This window comes from Otolemur garnettii, unplaced genomic scaffold (genome assembly GCF_000181295.1).
Source record: "Otolemur garnettii isolate 467f Iridium unplaced genomic scaffold, OtoGar3 scaffold00004, whole genome shotgun sequence".
NCBI lineage: Eukaryota > Metazoa > Chordata > Mammalia > Primates > Galagidae > Otolemur > Otolemur garnettii.
In genome coordinates, this window is record NW_003852399.1 from 47,070,029 (window position 1) to 47,089,203 (window position 19,175).

Genomic DNA, 19,175 nt, shown 5'->3' on the forward strand with positions numbered 1-19,175 from the left:
GTCTCATAAATACTTCTGTCTCTGCCATGGTGGCCGTTTCATTCATGTACCCATCAAGTTAGGGTGGCCAACAGTGGCTAACAACATTGGAAAAGTTAATTTATGTACTGGGTTGCTTAGTGTCTCTTCAGTGTTAGAGGCTTTTTGGTGGTCATGAAGGTGAAAATACATCACATACCGGCACAGGAGAGAGACCTCTCATGACCCAGCAAGAGTGGGGAGAGTTGACCTGAGTCTCTAATAGTGTCACTAATCTCCACTGGAATAAAATATTGTTTTGATTTACTATATTGGCTGGGGATTTGGGAGGATAAGTTTCAGAGGTTTCCTTTTGGCCTTCCCCACTATAATAGCTCTTTTTCCAGGGACCCATTGTGGGGGCTAATTCAATTGCCTATTACATCAATTCTAATTATACACTCAGGGGCTGGGAAAATGACCACTGGAATAACTGGACTCACTCTGAGCTGGATTTTAGTCAGTACTATATTTATTACTTGGCCCCCATAGCCCTGCTTCAACAGGAGGTCATCATTTCATGTTGGCTCTGTGACTATCAACTCAGATCCTGCGTCCAGTGGTCCTCAAAAGTGGATTATTCCCCTTTACCCAGTGTCCTATTAACCACATCATGAATGTAATTCTTTTGGGGGGAGGACTGAAAGATTGTCAAAGTAAATCCCATGGGTTTGAAGAGTTCTTCCTCTTAGCAACCCAGGCACCTCTCAGTTGGTGGCTTTTAGACTTGAAAAATGGCTTATGTGTGTGGACTAAGTAAGGAATCTTGATTGTTTTATTGGGCAGGACCAGGCTCAGCCTCTTGTTCCCTCATCACATGCTCCTTCCCTTCTCTATTTCATTCTCTCCTCCCTTCTCCACCCTCTGTTAACCAGAATGCTTATTTTCCCCAGAGACATCATGTATTATTCACCATCTTCACCATTCCCTTCCACCTTGCAGTTATTATTAGCATAATTGTGGCCTCCTGGCTTCTGACGGTTATGCATCCCCATCAACTTCCTCCACTGATGGACCCCACACACCATCAATCCATGGAAGGAGCCCAGCGCTGGGATATCTTCTCCTGGCCTGAGTCTCTCTCACAGTGCATCAGTGGTGACTTAAGTGAATGGTTTGTCTTCTGGGCTTCTCATGGAACAATTCTCTGCTGGGTTTTCTGGGCTTATATAATATATCCAAACCAGCATGCCCACTTTCCTCAAGCTTTACCCCTTCCTTTACCATGTACCAAGTTAATCAGGCATTTCTAATTTACTGACACTTGACCATTATTTTTCTTTAGGTTCTAAGAACCACTCCAATAGTACATGTGCCCTATCTCTTGGGTCTTTGCTAATGATTAAAACCTATTTTCTAAGGAAGTGACCTCAACTCAATACATTCTTGCTAGATTTACATTCTGGCCCCATGATCAAGAATTTTTAAAACCCAGTCCCTTATTATGGGTCTGGCAGCAAGGAGAGGTGGTGAAGACTGCCTCTGAGCAGGGCCATCAGTTACCTGAGAGAGACATCTCCGGCATCTTCCAGCACAGCAGAAATGTAGTTCTTTCTGCAGAAGGGAAGTGTGGCAACCACTGCACCCATATAAGACTCACAGTCTTATATGGGTGTGGAGTCACCATCCTCTGCCACTGGTGGGTTGCCTCCCACCAACCACTGCACCCATATAAGACTCACAGTCTTATATGGGTGTGGAGTCACCATCCTCAGGGACCGCAGAGACCACCCTCGTAGTTCTAGGATCCCAAGTTTTCCCTACTAGGGCTCTGAACTTCACAAACAAACCTGCTTTGGCTGAGTGTTCAAGTGTTTGTGGGACTGTGAAACTCTCACATCTGTTGTTCTTTATGTCATTTAACAGTACCTACTTTTAAAATATGTTACTACCACCCAAGCTTTCGGGTTCTCACATTTAGCCATTAGTCACTTGTTTATGTCAGGCAATCTTGCATTATTCTTTTGCAAGGCCTCATTTCAACACAGCCGCAATCATCCAACTTCACTGTCTTGGTAGGCATAGTTCATCTTGTATATGTCAAACACAGCATCACAACACCTACCTTGGCATTCCCTTTCACCAGAACATTTATCCAGGTCATTATTAGTGAAATTATTAAGAGTTGAACTGCCACTTCTGCCAATGGCTATCCATTTCCCTTACTTACTCATCAGGACTGTATACAATTTTCATACTGAGTGATGGGAGATCTAATCCAAAATTGCCACCTCATGCCCATTTTCTTAAATTCACTCCCACTTGCTTTAGACTAGATCCACCAAAAAAGAGATGTCAGGCAGGATTAAGCATGCAAAGATTGTATTGGAACAAACACCTATGTGTAAAGAAACAGGCAGCCAGGAAAGAGTCGGAAAGATATCAGACTAGGAATGAAGCAGAGAGCGAAAGAGAGAATGTTGAGGAAAGATGCCCAGACCCCTGTGCACAGAAAGGTAGGCTCAGCAACGTTGCTAACACTGCCTTTGCATTCTAAGTCTCTCAAGAAGGATTCTGTCTTATTATTTCAAATTTCTCACACTCATTCATAGCTGAAGAACAGTAGGCAAGGCCTCTATTGCAAGGCAATGAGAGACGCTTTAGCAGGAGCCCTCCTAGTAAAGTGTGTTCCAGTGTTAGGAGTTGGCAAGACACATTCTCACAGCCTCCACAAATTCTCACATCTAAAGTCTAGCAGGACTTTAGAGCTGCTAGTAATCATTGACTGCTGTGGGTCTCCTACACAGGAATTTTACTGTGATAATCCTGTTTCTGTTCCAACATTGTATATGTATCTAATTGGATGTGCCAGAGACAGATAACCATTTTTTCGTTCACATGTTTCCTTTGAAAAAAGAGTCACATTCAGATCTGTTGCAGAAAAATTTTCAAGCTTTAAGGTCTGTATGAGTCAGTATTTACTGCATAACAACTGCAAAATTTTGCCAGTGTATAAAAAAATATTTGTTTAGCTCAAATGTTTGCAGGTCAGTGACACTCAGCTGATTTAGACTGGACTCAGCTAAACGGCTCTGTTCAAGCCAAAGTTTAGTTGTTTAGGTTTAGAATCAGACATATCCACATGTGTTCATTTTGGTCCCACCTTAAGGGAAGCTCTTCTAATGGTTAAGGCAGTAGATACATATAACAGGATGTGTCCAGCCAACAAGTGCATGTCAATTCCCTGCTTATAGTAAGTCTTCTAACAGCCTATTGGCTAGAGCAAGTAACAAGCTAAGGCCAAAGTCAAAGATAGTGGAATGGCAGGAGGGAACTTTTGAACAGTAATCTGTTACTATTTCTAGCAAAGGCAGATCATACATATAAATCGGTAGGAAGGCCAACCTGTATAACCTCTCCTGCCACAGTGTCCAATGGCATAAGCCTTAGATAATTCTATGGCACATTATAAAAGATGATACCCAAAAGTGTGAACGGCATACCAGAACCCTCCAGAAGGTTCTTCCTATTTTCTGCTATGTAATGCTGTGCAGAGAGCTACTATTATCCCTCCCTTCACTAGATATACATTGAACAACAAATGACAGACAGAAGGCTGGACCCTGAAGATACAGGGGAGATACTCAGATACTGCCCTGCCTTTCTATGGTATAGTAGGAGAGATAAACATAAGAAAATACTAACTAAGTAAATATTTAATTATAAATAATTGTGGTAAGTACAATACAAAAAAAGTAACAGGGAACCTGAGTTAGCCTAGCAGGGGTCCTCAAACTTTTTAAACAGGGAGCCCAGTTCACTGTCCCTCAGACGATTGAAGGGCTGGACTGCGGGCCCTGGGATGAGTCAGGTACTAAGCAGGACAGGCAGCAGTGGCAAAAACACCTGGAGGGCTGGATAAATGTCCTAGGCGGGTTGCATGTGGCCTGCAGGCCGGGCCGTAGTTTGAGGACGCCTGGCCTAGAGATTGGGAAGAGACATCTGAACTCTAAGAAAAGAGCAGGAGATGCCTCAGGGGAAGGGGGTGGAAGTCAAGGTGGGAGATCCGGAAATGGGCTTCCAAGTAGAATGAATAGCAGGAGTGATGTGATGGTCCTAGGGCAGAAAGAAATGGAGTAATAAAGAGAAACTCTCTTAGTACCTTCTCTATACAGGGGTTCTCCCAAGTCGCTTTCAATCACATCATTCTATTTCCTTCAATAATCTAAAATTATCATATTTTTTTACTTGAGTATCTATTTTCTACAATCAAAATCAAACTTCCATCAGAGTGAATACCTTCTCTGTCTTATTCACCCAGGCTTCTAAATAAATATCTATTGAATTCATTGATGAATGAACATGAAATAGCCAGCAGATAACTAAAAGGGAATGGGAGTTATTGGTTGTGTTGGGGGAGGGGGCCGGTCAAAGGAGTGTCTCAGGTGAGGACACTTCCCATCTGATGAAGTGCACTAACACTGAGATGAGTTGCATCAGGACTGGAAGAAAGGGTGATGACAGAGTTAAGCCTGGAATGAAATTCATCTTGATACTGTAGGGATGTAGTGGTCAGTAATGTTGCATAAGATTCCCAGAGCTGGCATAGGGGTTGCTGCCAACATTTGTGTTCTCAAAACACAAATGAAATCTGAAGAATGAAGGAAGATGCTTTTCAGCAGAGTTGGAGAGATAATGGGAATAGCACTCCAGGGGTGGCTGATGCCCTGGCCTCATTAACCCTCTTAGAGACAGACAGACCCAAAAGAGCTCTGGTTAACACTCTCAAGTAAGAGTGTTAACCTTAGCACCACCTGGAGATGTGATGTAAAATTTTCCCCCCGGCTCTTGACTGTAACAAGGGATGAAGAAGTGGTCTGAGGGCCATGACAAGTTAGCTGATCTGGAGTGCCATGCCCCACGTGTCAAAAGTGCCTGGTTAAAAGCTTGCTCTTGAGAAGTTCTGAGAATCTCAGGCTCTGACCCTAGTGAGCCAGTGACTTAATGTGTGGAGTGAGTGCATAAGATATGCTCTTCATTTTCACTGTCCAGTATAGTAGCTACTAGCCGTGTGTCACTACTTGAATTTAATTAAAGCTAAATCAATGAAAAGGTCAGCTCAGTAGTCACATGGCCACATGCCCCTAGTGAGGACCTTATTAAGACAGCATAGGTATAGTACATTTTAATCACTGCACACAGTTCTGCTGGACAGCCTGCTCTAGGCAACCTATGTTTTCTCATCTGTAAAATGGGAAAGTAATTCTTTCCTGTCTTACAGAAACGTGGGCTTGAATGACCTCATATGAGTGAAAATTCCTTGAAAAAAAATGTTGCATGTATTAGAGGATAGGGTTGAATATATTATTGCCTGTTTTCTGGCTACTGGATTTATCATATACTGATAAATCAGCACAGCAATCTCCATGTAACCTCCTCTGTCCCACAGGAATGAACCATCCAAGCTTTTCAGGGGAAGTTCTTCAGGCTATGAAAGGTGTTTACTTACATGGCCCCAAGGAGACAGCTGACTTCTTTAGGCTTTTCTCAAAGCTAAGGGGCCAGAAAATTCTGGATGTCAATATACTTTGTGCTGATCATCTGTAACCACAGCTAACCCTCCCAAGCCAGTTCCTTATTTAAGCAAGAGAGTCATAGATATACACTTATATTTTTAGTCCCATGCTGGTGTTGATAGGTTTCAGTCTAATCCAGCTTCTAACTCATCTAACGGCTACAAACAAGGCCTGCTTCAGTGGCAAACAACCCTGCAGTCACACAGGCTCTTGCACTCAAGAGGTACCATCCAGAGATTCCTGAGGATTTCATATTTGAACACAAAGGTAAATGAAGTTCAGTGAGACAGTGAAGGCTGTGCATGAGCAGCTGCTCATGTTGACCTGTTCTGTTCCTGAGCTCCCAATTCGCATGCAGTGTTCGTGGTGTCCATGAGCACAGAATTCCAGAGCCTCAGATCAAGTCTACAAGGAGAGCATGTCACATCCTGAGTAAGCAAGGGCACGACTACCCCTCAAGGTCAGACTTTCTATTTGAAGTTGAACTTGTTTCAAACACAGAAAGAAAACAACGGTGTTCTGAGAAACATGAGCCACCAAGGAAATTTATCATATCCCCTCTTACTCATATTAGTTCCCTGTACTAGTGAATGATTTATACTGAAAATAATGACAAAGAAAACTAAAAAAAAAAAAAGAGAACTTAACTTATATTTACTTTTCTTTTCAGTCCTCTCTTACTCATCAGTAAACTGAGGGTAGAGTGTTGGTAGAACGTGTGCTGCCAAGAAGTAAAATAAAAAGTTTAGTTAGTTTTATGCAGCTTCCACTGTTTTGTTTTTTTAAAAAAACTCATGTGTAAGCTATAAAAAAAGCATTATGCAATTTGGTGATTCCACATACTGAAATGATTTAAATGCTTATATTTGAATTTAAAATAGGTACTGTGCACACCTTAGTGTTGTGCGGCTCAAAGATAAATGGCAAAACTCATGCTAACAATGTAAAATTTTAATTTTCTTCACATAGAATGGCATTCAATGGCAAATTAAAAAGGCATAATGAGAAAGACTGTGAAAGAAAGAAAAAGGCCTCACATTTTAGTATCTTCGATTACATTTATTTTTCCTATTTTTTTGAGCAAGCATTTTCATTTTGGACTGAGCCTTGCAAATAACGTAGCTAGCCCTGGCCGCAAGCTAGTTATTTGACTTCTTCCTATCCCATTCATTTACAATGGAGAGATTCAATGAAAACCAGGTTTGGGGCTCGGCGCCTGTGGCTCAAGCAGCTAAGGCGCCAGACACATACACCTAAGGTGGCGGGTTCGAATCCCCAGCCCGGGCCCGCCAAACAACAATGATGGCTGCAACCAAAAAATGGCCAGGCGTTGTGGTGGGCGCCTGTGGTCCCAGCTACTTGGGAGGCTGAGGCAGGAGACTCGCTTGAGCCCAGGAATTAGAGGTTGCTGTGAGTGTGATGCCATGGCACTCTACCCAGGAGGATAGCTTGAGGCTCCGTCTCAAAAAAAAAAAAAAAAAAAAAAAGAAAAGAAAAAGAAAAACAGGTTTGGGTTGCAGGTGCTCAAGTTTACAACATGGCTCCAGAACTCCAAATGAAGGAAGCTGAGGCGAAGGCTGTTTTGTTGAGAGGAGGCAAGGAAACATAGCACAGTAATTAAGAGCACTGATGCCAGGGTCAGGGTGCATGAAACCAAATTCTGACCATATCAACTTTATGATTTGGGGTAATTTACTTAATTTCTCTGTGCTTCAACTTCCTCATCTCTAAAATGGGATTGTGATAATAACAATGTCTATTACATGATACGGTTGTGAATATGAAGAATACCGATGCATGTAAAAGACTTAGAATAGTATCTGGCATATATTTGGTAGTAGAAATTGTTAACTATTGCTATTATTTTACAAAATAGAGGAAAATAGCTTAATATCCATCTAGAATTTAAGTCAATGGTACTTCATTAAAATTGGCCCTTTTTTTTGAGACAGAGTCTGAAGCTGTCATCCTGTGTACAGTGCCGTGAAGTCATAGCTCACAGCAACCTCCAACTCAGGCTCAAGGGATCCTCTTGCCTCAGTTTTTCTATTTTTACTAGAGATGGGGTCTCACTTTTTGCTTAGTGAGCTCCAGCTATCCACCTGCCTTGTCCTCCCAGAGTGCTAGGATTATAGGCATGAGCCACCATGCCCAGAAAAATTGGCATTATTTTTAAAAATTATAAGCTGGGCACAGTGGCTCATGCCTGTAAATCCTAACACTCTGGGAGACTGAAGAGGGTGGATTGCTTGCACTAATGAGTTTGAGACCAGCCCAAGCAAAAGCAAGACCTCGTCTCTACTAAAAATAGAAAAAATAGCTGGGCGTTGTGGCGGGTGCCCATAGTCCCAGCTATTCAGGAAACTGAAGCATAAAGATCTCTTGAGTCCAAGAGTTTGAGGTTGCTTTGAGCTAGGCTGATGCCACAGCACTCTACCCAGGGCGACAGAATGAGACTCTGTCTCAAAGATAAATAAATACATAAATAAACATTATATACATCACAGAAATATTTACTTCATTAAGTACTACTTAAGCACAGACAGATAAAGGTAAGGTTTTGATCAGTTAACATGAATCCATCATAATTTCCCCTAAAATAAGAATTTCCTGGTTGTCTTCAGCTTACTAGTAAACATGCTTATACACTGTTTCAGGTAATCTGAAATAGCCAGAGTACATTATCACTGCTTTGTGTCTGAGTTATAATTATTCAGAAATTTACCAAATTTTATTTTCTAAATTATATACTTAATTGGCAATACACTACCACACAGAAAAACATAACTTGTAACAATGCTAACTGAAACAAACTGCCTTAATGTATCCTAGAGACTTACCAGGGCTTGGATGTTCAGGCACAGACCATGCTTTATAATGGAGTATCACAACTTGGAAGGTTCAATACCACAGAGAATAGGGCCTAAACTTAGATAGAACCAGAAAGTAATGTCTGTAATTACAAAGAACTAAATTCTCATTTCTCTAAATAGCTATGAAGCTCTTCCATGTTCCAAATCCCCTGTGGAAGTATGTGAGTACAGAAGAAAATAAGTGCCCAGCCTTAATAATTAAAAACACCAATTCAACATTTGCCTTTAAAGAGAGCTCTGCAGGATTGGAAAAGAAATATTTTAACTTGCTTCTACATAAAATAATCTTTAGTTTAACAAAGCACTCCCCAAATTATTTTATTAGAAAACCAAATACTACATTCTCCCTTTTAGAATAATTTCATCCTCCTACAAAACGTCCTGGGTGTTTTTATTCTTTCATCCCTGTTAATATTTTTATTTCTTTGTCACGTTTCTCCTAGTATACAAGCTACCTAAAGGCAAGCATGTTCTCTTAAGTGTTTATATCCTTCCTAAGTGACTAATATAGTGTTACATATACAGTAACAATATTATTTCATTGCTTATCATTTGATTAATAAATCTGAATAGGAATTTATAATAAGAATAATTTTTCAACAATAGGATTTAAAAGGAGTAAACACAGAAATCAAAGATTTACTTTTTTGTGTGTAATAACAGCTAAAAATATTTTGATTTTTTAAATCTCTATTAACTGAACATTATAAAACTAAACACTCAGAGAAGATAGAACAATGGTAATAAGGATATAAGAAGAGGGCTACCCTTCTTAGAGTTTTTGGAATCCAAGTGAATTCAACCTGCACCTCTACTGTTCTGGATATTGTCAAAGGCCAATTAAGCAGCACTACCCTTTGGAATTCACCTTGGTGCCTGGGTCTAATCTAAAGTATCTAAAGACATTTGGCAACTCTTCTCAGAGTCATATAAATTTAAAACTGGAAAAGTCATAAAAATTTATCTAGCCCATATTCTTCATTTTCACATGTAGTGCTAAAGCCTCAGTAGCTCTATCATTTGCCTAAGATCATTTAATTCAATAAGTAGGGTAGACATAACATGACAAGGTCTCCTAAACTTCACATGTAGTTCTTGCAACTCTGTAGGATCACCTTTGTCCAACTTTCAGGAAATTTCTGTGACCTCCCCCCTAACCAAGATACTCAAGAACAATGTTTAGTCGTTAGATCTAAAATGAGGAGGAAAAATACATTAATTTAGACAACCAAGTTCTTATTATGGTTTCAGAAGCTTCTTTTTGAAGTTGTTTCCTGCTTCTAAAAGTCACTGCCACCTTGCAGAAAAAGGGTGTGGGAGAGGGGATGTAGCTAGTCACTGGATGCTGAGGCTGCTTAACATTGATGGTATCAGGTTAAATAATGCCACATATTTTTTCTCTTTAATTCATTGACTTCCTCTGTTATAGCAGAAAGATATACAGTGCAAATACTTAAATATGTGCAGAAAAGGGAGATATTTTAAAATGAAATGACTTCAAGGTTATTCCTTTAGGGCTAGTACAGAATCTGCCTGAGAGGTGGAGTATCCTCTCCTAAATTATAAGATCAAAACTAGCAAGAAGAGGAGCCAAACTGGGGCTAGGCGAAGAATTTAGGACTTAGCCTCTCTTATGGATGTAATTATGTTATTGCAGGAAATCTGCAGACATAGAAAAGACGACTTCGAATAATACATGCAGACAAAGGCCCACGTGTTTAAGTGCAGAATTGGGTTGAAACTGCAGTCAGAAAAAATTGGCCTGTAGAATCCTAATCCATTAAAACAAGAAGAAATCTTAAAGAACATGTCAAACAGATGATAGATTAAGAAACTGAGGCCCATGATAGTTAAGAGACCTTCCAAAGGTCACACAACTGTCAGAGACGAATCAAAGTCAGGCCTCTGAACATATTTTATATCTGCAACTGCCTGCTTTGCACTGTTATAAAACAGAAGTCCGACACCTAAGTTTAAGAACTGAAATGTAAATTGATTTAATATATAAATAGGAGAATTTTAAGATATGTCAAGGACTAAGAGAGAGTAAGGGAAAGGAAATTATATATTTTCCTTTGGTCATTTCCTTTTGTCCTATCCATTCCTTTATGACCATGGCTTCTGGCTTCATATGAGCTATGGAAATATTTCTCCTGGATACATTTATTCCCTAGAAAGAAAACATAGTCTGGCTTAAGAGAAAAAATTCCTGTCCAACTAATGATAAATTGTCTAAATTGAAAGCTCACACTAGAAACAAACTGAATAGTAAAGACATCTTACAAAATTAAATTTCCATCTAGTGAATTTGAATGATGTTTTGAGAAAAGAAAAAGTTCTGTTTTTAAGGCCCACTCCCAGGTAACTAAGAACAAAATTATAATTATTTTTTTCCTTTTTTAGATATGTTTTTAGTAAAATGTTCAATGTGCTTTGAATGTAAGTACCAATATTATTGTTCATATAAGCAAAAAAAGGCCTGAACATTTTGATATGAAAATTTTGATTTATTCAATTTTACTGAAAATAATACAAATTGCACACATCTTTGAATTTGCTAAGAAGTTTAACCTCACAAAATGCTTAATGTAAATTTATAATTTTCTTTTGCACTGCACTGAAATTAAACTTCGTATTTTCATATAACCTATATAATTGATGCTCTGTTTCAAATTTACCAGAGTATTATCTCCATAATAATGTCATGGTACAGTTTAAACTAAGATGTAGTTGATTTAAATAACTAGTAAAAACTTAAGAACAAATTTTTTTATAAAAAACATTATTTTTTTTACATCATCAGGCCCTAAACTACCTTTCTAAACTATCTCCCACTTTCCTCATCCTACCCCAGCTCAGATACTGTGAGCGAATGATGTTTTCTGATCCTTGTCTCAGGCTTCTCCATGTTGCTCAGCTGGCATGCTCTTTTCTCTAGTAACCACAAGCCTAAAGTCTACCTACCTTGGAAAGCCAAGTCAGATGGCTTCCTAGCATCCAAGCGTTTCCCCACATACCTGGTCATGAACAATCTCACTTGCCTGACAGCAGTTGTAGCTCTTCCATTTCCTTCTGCTGCACCACCATCTTTTGCCTCATAGTGTGGATCTTTAGGGAGCAATTCATAACAGTGGTTAAAGCGGGAACTCAAAGTTATACAACCTGGGTATAACTTTTGACTATGCCTCTGGGGCACAGTCCTTTAACCTCTCTTAGCTCCAATTTTATCATTTGTCAAATGAAATAATTATAGTACCCACCTCATAAAGTTCTTATAATAATCTAAGAAGAGCTATATTAAATACTTTAATGGTGCCTAATACCTAGGAAGGGCTCAATAAATGTAAACTACAATCAATAATCTAATTTTATTATTATTATCATCATGATTTACAGTAGAAAGAACTTCCACTAGTAACTGGGTACTGAATCTTTTCCAGGTTTTGTTTTCTTACCTGTACTAAAATGAAGCTTCTGCACGTCAAAGGAAACAATCAACAAAGTGAAGATGTTTCTGTCCACCCAACAAGAGATTAATAATCAGAATATGTAAGAAACTCAAACAATTCAATAACAAGATATCAAATAATCTTAACAAATAGGTAAATGGTCTGAATAGATGCTTCACAAAAGAAGACAAACAAATGGCCAACAGTTATATGAAAAAAATATTCAGCCTCACTAATCATCAGGGAAGTGCCAATCAAAATCATAATGAGAGATCTCATTCAATTATATTGGCTAATATCAAACAGATGCTGATAAGGATGTGGGAAAAGGGAAATACTAGTATATTGTTGGTAGAAATATAAATTATTACTGCCACTATGGAAACAATATGGAATTTCATCAAAAACCTAAAAATACATATGATCCAGAATTACCAAAAGAAAGAAAATCAGTATATTACAGAGATATCTCTCTGCACTCTCATGTTTATTGCAACATTATTCATAACAGCCAAGATTTAGAATAAACCTAAATGTCCATCAATGGACGGATGAATAAATAAAATGTGATACACACACACATAAATACACACATATGCATACATAAAATGGAATATTATTCATTCATAAAAAATGAAATACTTTCATTCACATTAACATAGATGCACATTCTTAGTGAAATAAGCCAGGAACAGAACAAATATTGCATATTCTCACTCGTATGTGGTAGATACAAAAGTTGATCTCAGGAGGTAGAGAGTCAAATGACGCTACCACAGTTTGGAAGGATAGGGTGAAGGTGGGAATAAAGAACGTGGTACTGATAGGTAAAAATGTACAGTTAAATAGAGGGAATAAGTTCTAGTGTTTGATAGCACAATAGTGTGCTAATAGATAACAATAATTTATTTATATTTCAAAATAGCTAGAAAAGAAAATGTGGGATATTTCCAAAACAAAGAAATGACAAATGTTTAAGTTAATGGATATCCTAATTACCTTTATTTGTGCAATACACATCATATGCATGTATTGAATTATCACACATACCCCATAAATATGTATACTTATTATGTACCAATAAAATTTTTAAATAAGTCATCACCACACAAATAGAATTTACTTTAATATTATTTATCTACTTCTGCATAACGGATTATCCCCAAACCTAGAAAAACATTTATTTGAAACATTTATTTGAAATGTTTTTCTAGGCTTGGAAACACTTATTTGAAATGTCTTTTCAAATGGCTTTGAAAAACACTTATTATTATATCCCATAATAATAGCTTCTCTGGGTAGGACTTACAGGGTCCTCTGGCTCAGGGTCTCTCATGAACAGCTTCAGTCAAGGTGTCTGTGCAGCATCAGGGATTTCAAGGATCCACTTTGGTATTTACACTCTGGCTGTGGCAGGATTCAGTTTCTCACAAGCTGTTTATCTAGGGGGGGTCTCAGTTCCTTTCTGGCTGTTGGCCAGAGGCACTCTCAGTTTCTTGACATGTAGGTCCCTCTCCAAGGAAGTTGACCATATTGCAACTTGACTCACCAAAATGAGCAAGTAAAAGGGCAAGAGATAGAATTAAGCCACAGAAAAGTCACAGTTCTCTAGAACTTCATCTCAGAAATGGTATCCCATTATTATTGTCAGACTGTCTTCATTGGAAGTTACGAGGGCAAGCCCACTTTCTAAGGAGGGAGTCATCGTACAAGATTGCCCACCACACCTCATAAAGCTATTATGGAAATTAAATGAGATTGATGTATTGGAAGCTTGGTGTAGAGTACATAGCCCATATAAGATATTGAACAAATATGAGTTTATTCTCCTCTCCATACTAGAATAAAAGTCCTTGCAGTTCTTTAGCAATCTGCTAAGCAGACTTGTCTCTCACCAATAACTGAAAGAATAAATGATACTGATGCTACTATTAACAATTTAGCTAACATTACCTTCATTTTCAGAAGGTACAGTTATCACTATGTAGCTTGCAGTAGTGATTTATTTACAGTGCAGTAGTATGGGAGGTAGAATAATGATCCCCCACAGATGTCCATACTCCAACCCCCAGAACTTATGGACAAATTACTCTGCATGGGAAAAAGGACTTTTCAGATGTTAATCAAGGACCTCAGGACCTTGTAATAGGGAGATTGACCTGGACTATCCAGTGAGCTCAATCTTATCATAAGAATCTTTAAAAACAGAGAACCATTCCTGGATGTTCTCAGAGAAAGAGATGTGACTAAAGCAGAATGATCAGAGAGCTGCAACATTGCTGGCTTTGAAGACGGATAAGGGGCCCATGAGCCAGCTTTTAGATACCACAAAAGCTGAAAAAGACAAAAAAACAGACTCTAGCCTAAATTCTACAGAAAAGAATGCAGCCCTGCAGATAACTCAATGGTAGGCTGGTGAGATTAGCATTGAACTTCTTACCCAAGAACAATAAGAAATTAATGTTGTTTTATGCAATTATGACAATTTGTTATAAGAGAAAAACAATACAAAGAAAAAATATCTGTTTCTCATTAGAAGAATCACACACAAGCACTCCCTAAATATTTGAGGAAAACATGATCATTCTATAACATAAGGTATTATAGAGAATGCAAAACTTCTAGTTCAAAAACACAATTACAAAACCCTGGGCTATTTTTTTTTTTTTTTTACCATTGTGTAATATAACCATTACCTATCATCAAAAGCACTATGAATATAAACTACTATGTTTTTATTTGACAAATGTTTATAGAACATCTACTATGTGTGTGGTAGATGTTGTTACAGTATCTGAAGCTATAGACACTCCCTCATTTATTTCTGATACCTTAAAGGAGAGTTACTATCATCATCCTTCTTCTATAGAAAAAGAATAGACATATGGTTACTGAGCTTTCCAAAAAGTGCATAGCTTGTGAATGGCAGAGCCAGAATTCAAACTCAGCCACTCCAGCTCCAGAGTTCATGCTTTTAACCAACATTTATGCTCCTTCCTAAATCATAAGCAAATTGCACAAAATAATCATATATATTCTCAATAAGTTGCTTCAGATTTTTTTGACTTAAAAGTACTATTGTATATATCCTGGATTATATTTCAAAATATATTCTTTCAACAGTTACTAAGCACTTTCTAAGCCATATGCCCAGAGAAGTCAAATGAATACAGCAATGAGCCTCCCTTAAAATTCACAGATTAGTGATAAAAGCCAAATAATGACAAAATAATGTGATAATTTTTATTATGAAAAATGATATAAATTCATTCAAGCACAACCATCTCTTATGACCATTATCAATGACTTCATGGTTTAGAAAGACAATTATTTAATAAAATAAACCATTGTGTGATACCTTAAGTGCTACAGTAGAAGCATGTAACTGGTGCCAAGAAGCACAGAAAAGGAACTGCAGAGCATGCCCTGAAAGGTTTGAAAAAGAGGGACGTGTAGAGTTTTGTATTTTAGAAAGATCATTCTGGCAAGCAGGGAGATTAAACCTGAAGGGCAATAAGGCTAGAGGCCAACAATATGTTATGAGATGACTCAAAAAGAAGGAAAAAGGAGGACTTTAAGGCAATTGTAGCAAACATTATTAGAAAAGAGGGCAAATTTTGGAATGGTATTAGAAGACATGATGGCCAGGGACCCAGGATATAAACACCCTCCTTCCCCTGCCCCCACATACATACATATGGGCCTCCGTCAAGGAATAATAGCAAATGAGAATAATAAGGTGTTAGAATTGATGACTACGTAAATACTTGGCAAAGGGGTGGCAAGAGAGAGTACCAGAGCATGTGAAAGGTATTGGTGCCAATCTACAAAGTTTAGACATGGATCTGCTACAACCAGAATCTTGACAAACTGTTTCAAGTGTATGATCAAATAACACGAAGTTTTAACACTTCTAGAAAAAGAGGCTAGTCTGGAGTCAGGAGAAATCAGAGACTGAGATAGCTCTGTGGTGGTGTAGTAAAACAAAAAGTCTAAATTTTAGTTTTTGTTTCACAAGTAGAATGTGAAAGTACCCAAAGGAAACATTTCTTTTTATAATAGATACTGTTTTTAAAAGTTGAATTGTCACCAATAATTACAGCTAGCGATAGATTCCTACAGTTATGTACCACATTAACGATGCAGTCAATGGTGGTTCCCTAGGATTAAAATACTGTATTTTTGCTGCACCTTTTCTATGTTTACATGTCTAGAAACACAAATACTTACCATTGTGCTATAACTGCCCAGAGTATTCAACATAGTAACATGCTGTATAAGTTTATAGCCTATGAGCAACAGGCTGTACCAATAGCCTAGCTGTGCAGTGGGCTATACCACTGAGCTTTGTGTAAGTATACTCTGTGATCCTCACACAATGATGAACTAACTGAATGCATTTCTCAGAATCCAGTTAAGTGATGCATGACTGTATGGATGCACTGTTCTAAGTACCTATTTGATCTTCAAGTATTATTATTTTTAGTTTGGTTCTTTGCTAATTGAGTAATTTGCCTACGGCTATCAAGTAATTGGTAGGCAGAATTTGAATCCAGATAATGTGGTATGATGCCAGATCTTGAACTGACAGCCATTACATCACTAGTGAATATTTAATAAATTTATATATCTGGAAATTATCTTCATTATGTTTAGGCTTAGAGCAGGCACAGGCTCTGGAACCTAACCTCATTCCAACAAGTAACATAGTGAGGAGTTAGGCAAGCTACTCTGCTCTCTGTACTCTATCTGTAAGTGGAAATGAAAATAGGGTTTGCCTTCGAGGGTAGTAGTGAGGATTAATGAGTGACTACAGTAAAAGGGCTCAGCATAATGCTTGGAACATTTTGCACATTGAACAAAATTTACCTGTTATTTATCAATATTCATATCATTCAAAAATAAAGTATTATTGAGAATACTGGTAAAAATACTGGATACATGGCATGGTCAGATTGAGTAATGGCTCCTAAAGCTCCCCACACCCTCCCTGGAACTTGTGAATATGCTATTATGCCATAAGAGACTTTGCAAATGTGTTTAAAATATGGACCTTGAGATGGATGATTCAACCTGATCAAATCAATTCATTAAAATGCTGTAATTGAAAAAAACAAAATAATGGAATAAGAAAAAGAAGAGATCAGAAGGATGAGAAAGTTTCAATCTACCACTACTGGCTTTGAAGGTAAAGGAAGAAGGCCACAACCAAGGAACATGGATGGCCTGTAGAAGCTGGGAATACCCTTCAACTGGGAATACCCTTCAACTGAAGGCCAGCAAGGAAACAGAGATCTCAATTCTACAACAGCACAGTCCAATTTGACCAACTACCCGAATGAGCAAAAAAACAGTTTCTTCCATAAGCTTCCAGAAGGGAACACAGGCCTGTGGACATCTTGATTCAGACTGCTGAAAACCATGTTGGACTTACGACCCACAGACTGTAAGATAATAAATTGGTACTTTGAGCCACTACCTTCGTGATAATTTGTTACAGCAGCAGTAGTAAAATAACATAAGACCTACATTTAACTTTTTCCTAAAAGACTCAAATATATTGATTTAAGTACTATGTAATATGCTAAAATAAATTTAACTTCATAAAGTCAGCAATTTTAAACTATATTAGGGGCATAAATCAATGTCTTCCTTACATTTCTATTATTAAATTCTCAGAAACTAAAAGTTGCTAAAAGGCTAAAAGAGAATATAAAATGCTATTATAATTTTTTCATCTTTTCATTCAATTTTAATTTTTCCCCTTTAGGTTGTCATAGTTATGAATGAATTAAGTCTTATTTTTTCACTAATATTTCTTAAGCCCACAGCTAAGTCCTAACTAACACTCTTAACATGTCAGCAAAAATATATAAATTCTAGGTTTAAAACAACTAACATGTTGAATTTACAGAGGTAAGCACTTACTGAAAAGCAAAATACACTATGCCTTCGTTATTATCCACTAATTCACTGTCTCTGAACTGATACTCATCAGAACCCAGAAAGGGTCATGTCTGTCTTCTGTCTTCACATTTTATCAACACTGCCTAGCAATACTCCTAGCCTCCAGTGAGCTTTTATTAAATAAATGAAAAATAAATATATTTTTAAAGCAAGTGTAAAAAGAAATTGGAAACAAAGCTTCCCTAAAATCTCAACTCACTAGCTCACTGGAAAACTAAAGAGGTATACTGTGACTAAAAAATAAAGCTTAAAATGCAGAACTTATTTTAAACACATGTAACATAATTTTAAATGTTATACATATTTTCCTGTATCCTTAATCACCTTCATTGAATCTAATTCGAATTTTTTGATAACTTGGTATCTTTATTATTTTCAATACTGTAATGTTCAGGTGACAGACATAAGGCTCTGTAAGTTAGAACTTGCTTTCTGAAAATGTCCTCTATATTGGTCTTTTCCCCCTTATAAAAATTCAATGAAGCATACCATATCTGGAGGCTACTTGAGAAGTGTAAGATGGTTGCCCTCCTTCACAAATGAAAGGTTTGATCCTCTTCAAATGTTTTCTTACTGGCAGTATCCAATAGAAATACAATGAGAACCACCTAAGCGATTTCAAATTTTCCAAAACGTCTTCATTTAAACATAAAATTAATGAAACTTCTTTTTTCACTCTATACCTTAGAAATCTGGTACGTGTTTTACATTTAGGGCAGATCTCAATACAGACTAGCCACATTTCAAGTGGCCAATGGCTACTTTATCAGATAGCACGTAGCTTTAGAATATCTCCTGTTCCCAGAAGAACTTCATACCCTTTCAACATGTAGTTCCTATTCTATCTCATTTGTGCCTTTGCTTCACAAGGGAAGAATTCTTTCACTAAGGTTAACATCCTTTTTCTCCTCCGGCCCATTTTTTCCCAAGATTTTCTTAACTTACGGAAGGCAACATTCCAGGCATATCTTAAATTGTACATCTTTAATGTAAAAACAAATCTGGATAGTATTAGAGTTCTTTCTTTTACACTGACCGTAATGTTTCATATTATGAGCTTAACAACTCTGTTCCACAGGGTAATTTTTCAATTTCTGTAATAAAAATGCAAGCAAAAAAGAAAAAAACATTTTTTTAAGCCTTCTATTATAACTCTGCAGGAGGATAAGCTTTCCAAAATCTAACAATAGAGCTATTGTAGGACTAGGTGCTCCTGGAGGGGGGATTGGGGAAGTGGGGCCTAGAGTGGAGGTTAAAACGTTTCTTAAACCTATTTCGTTCAAGAATCCTGAACTTCATTCACACTTTAGAACCAACCCTCTTCCATTGCTCTCCACACCATACAATGAGAA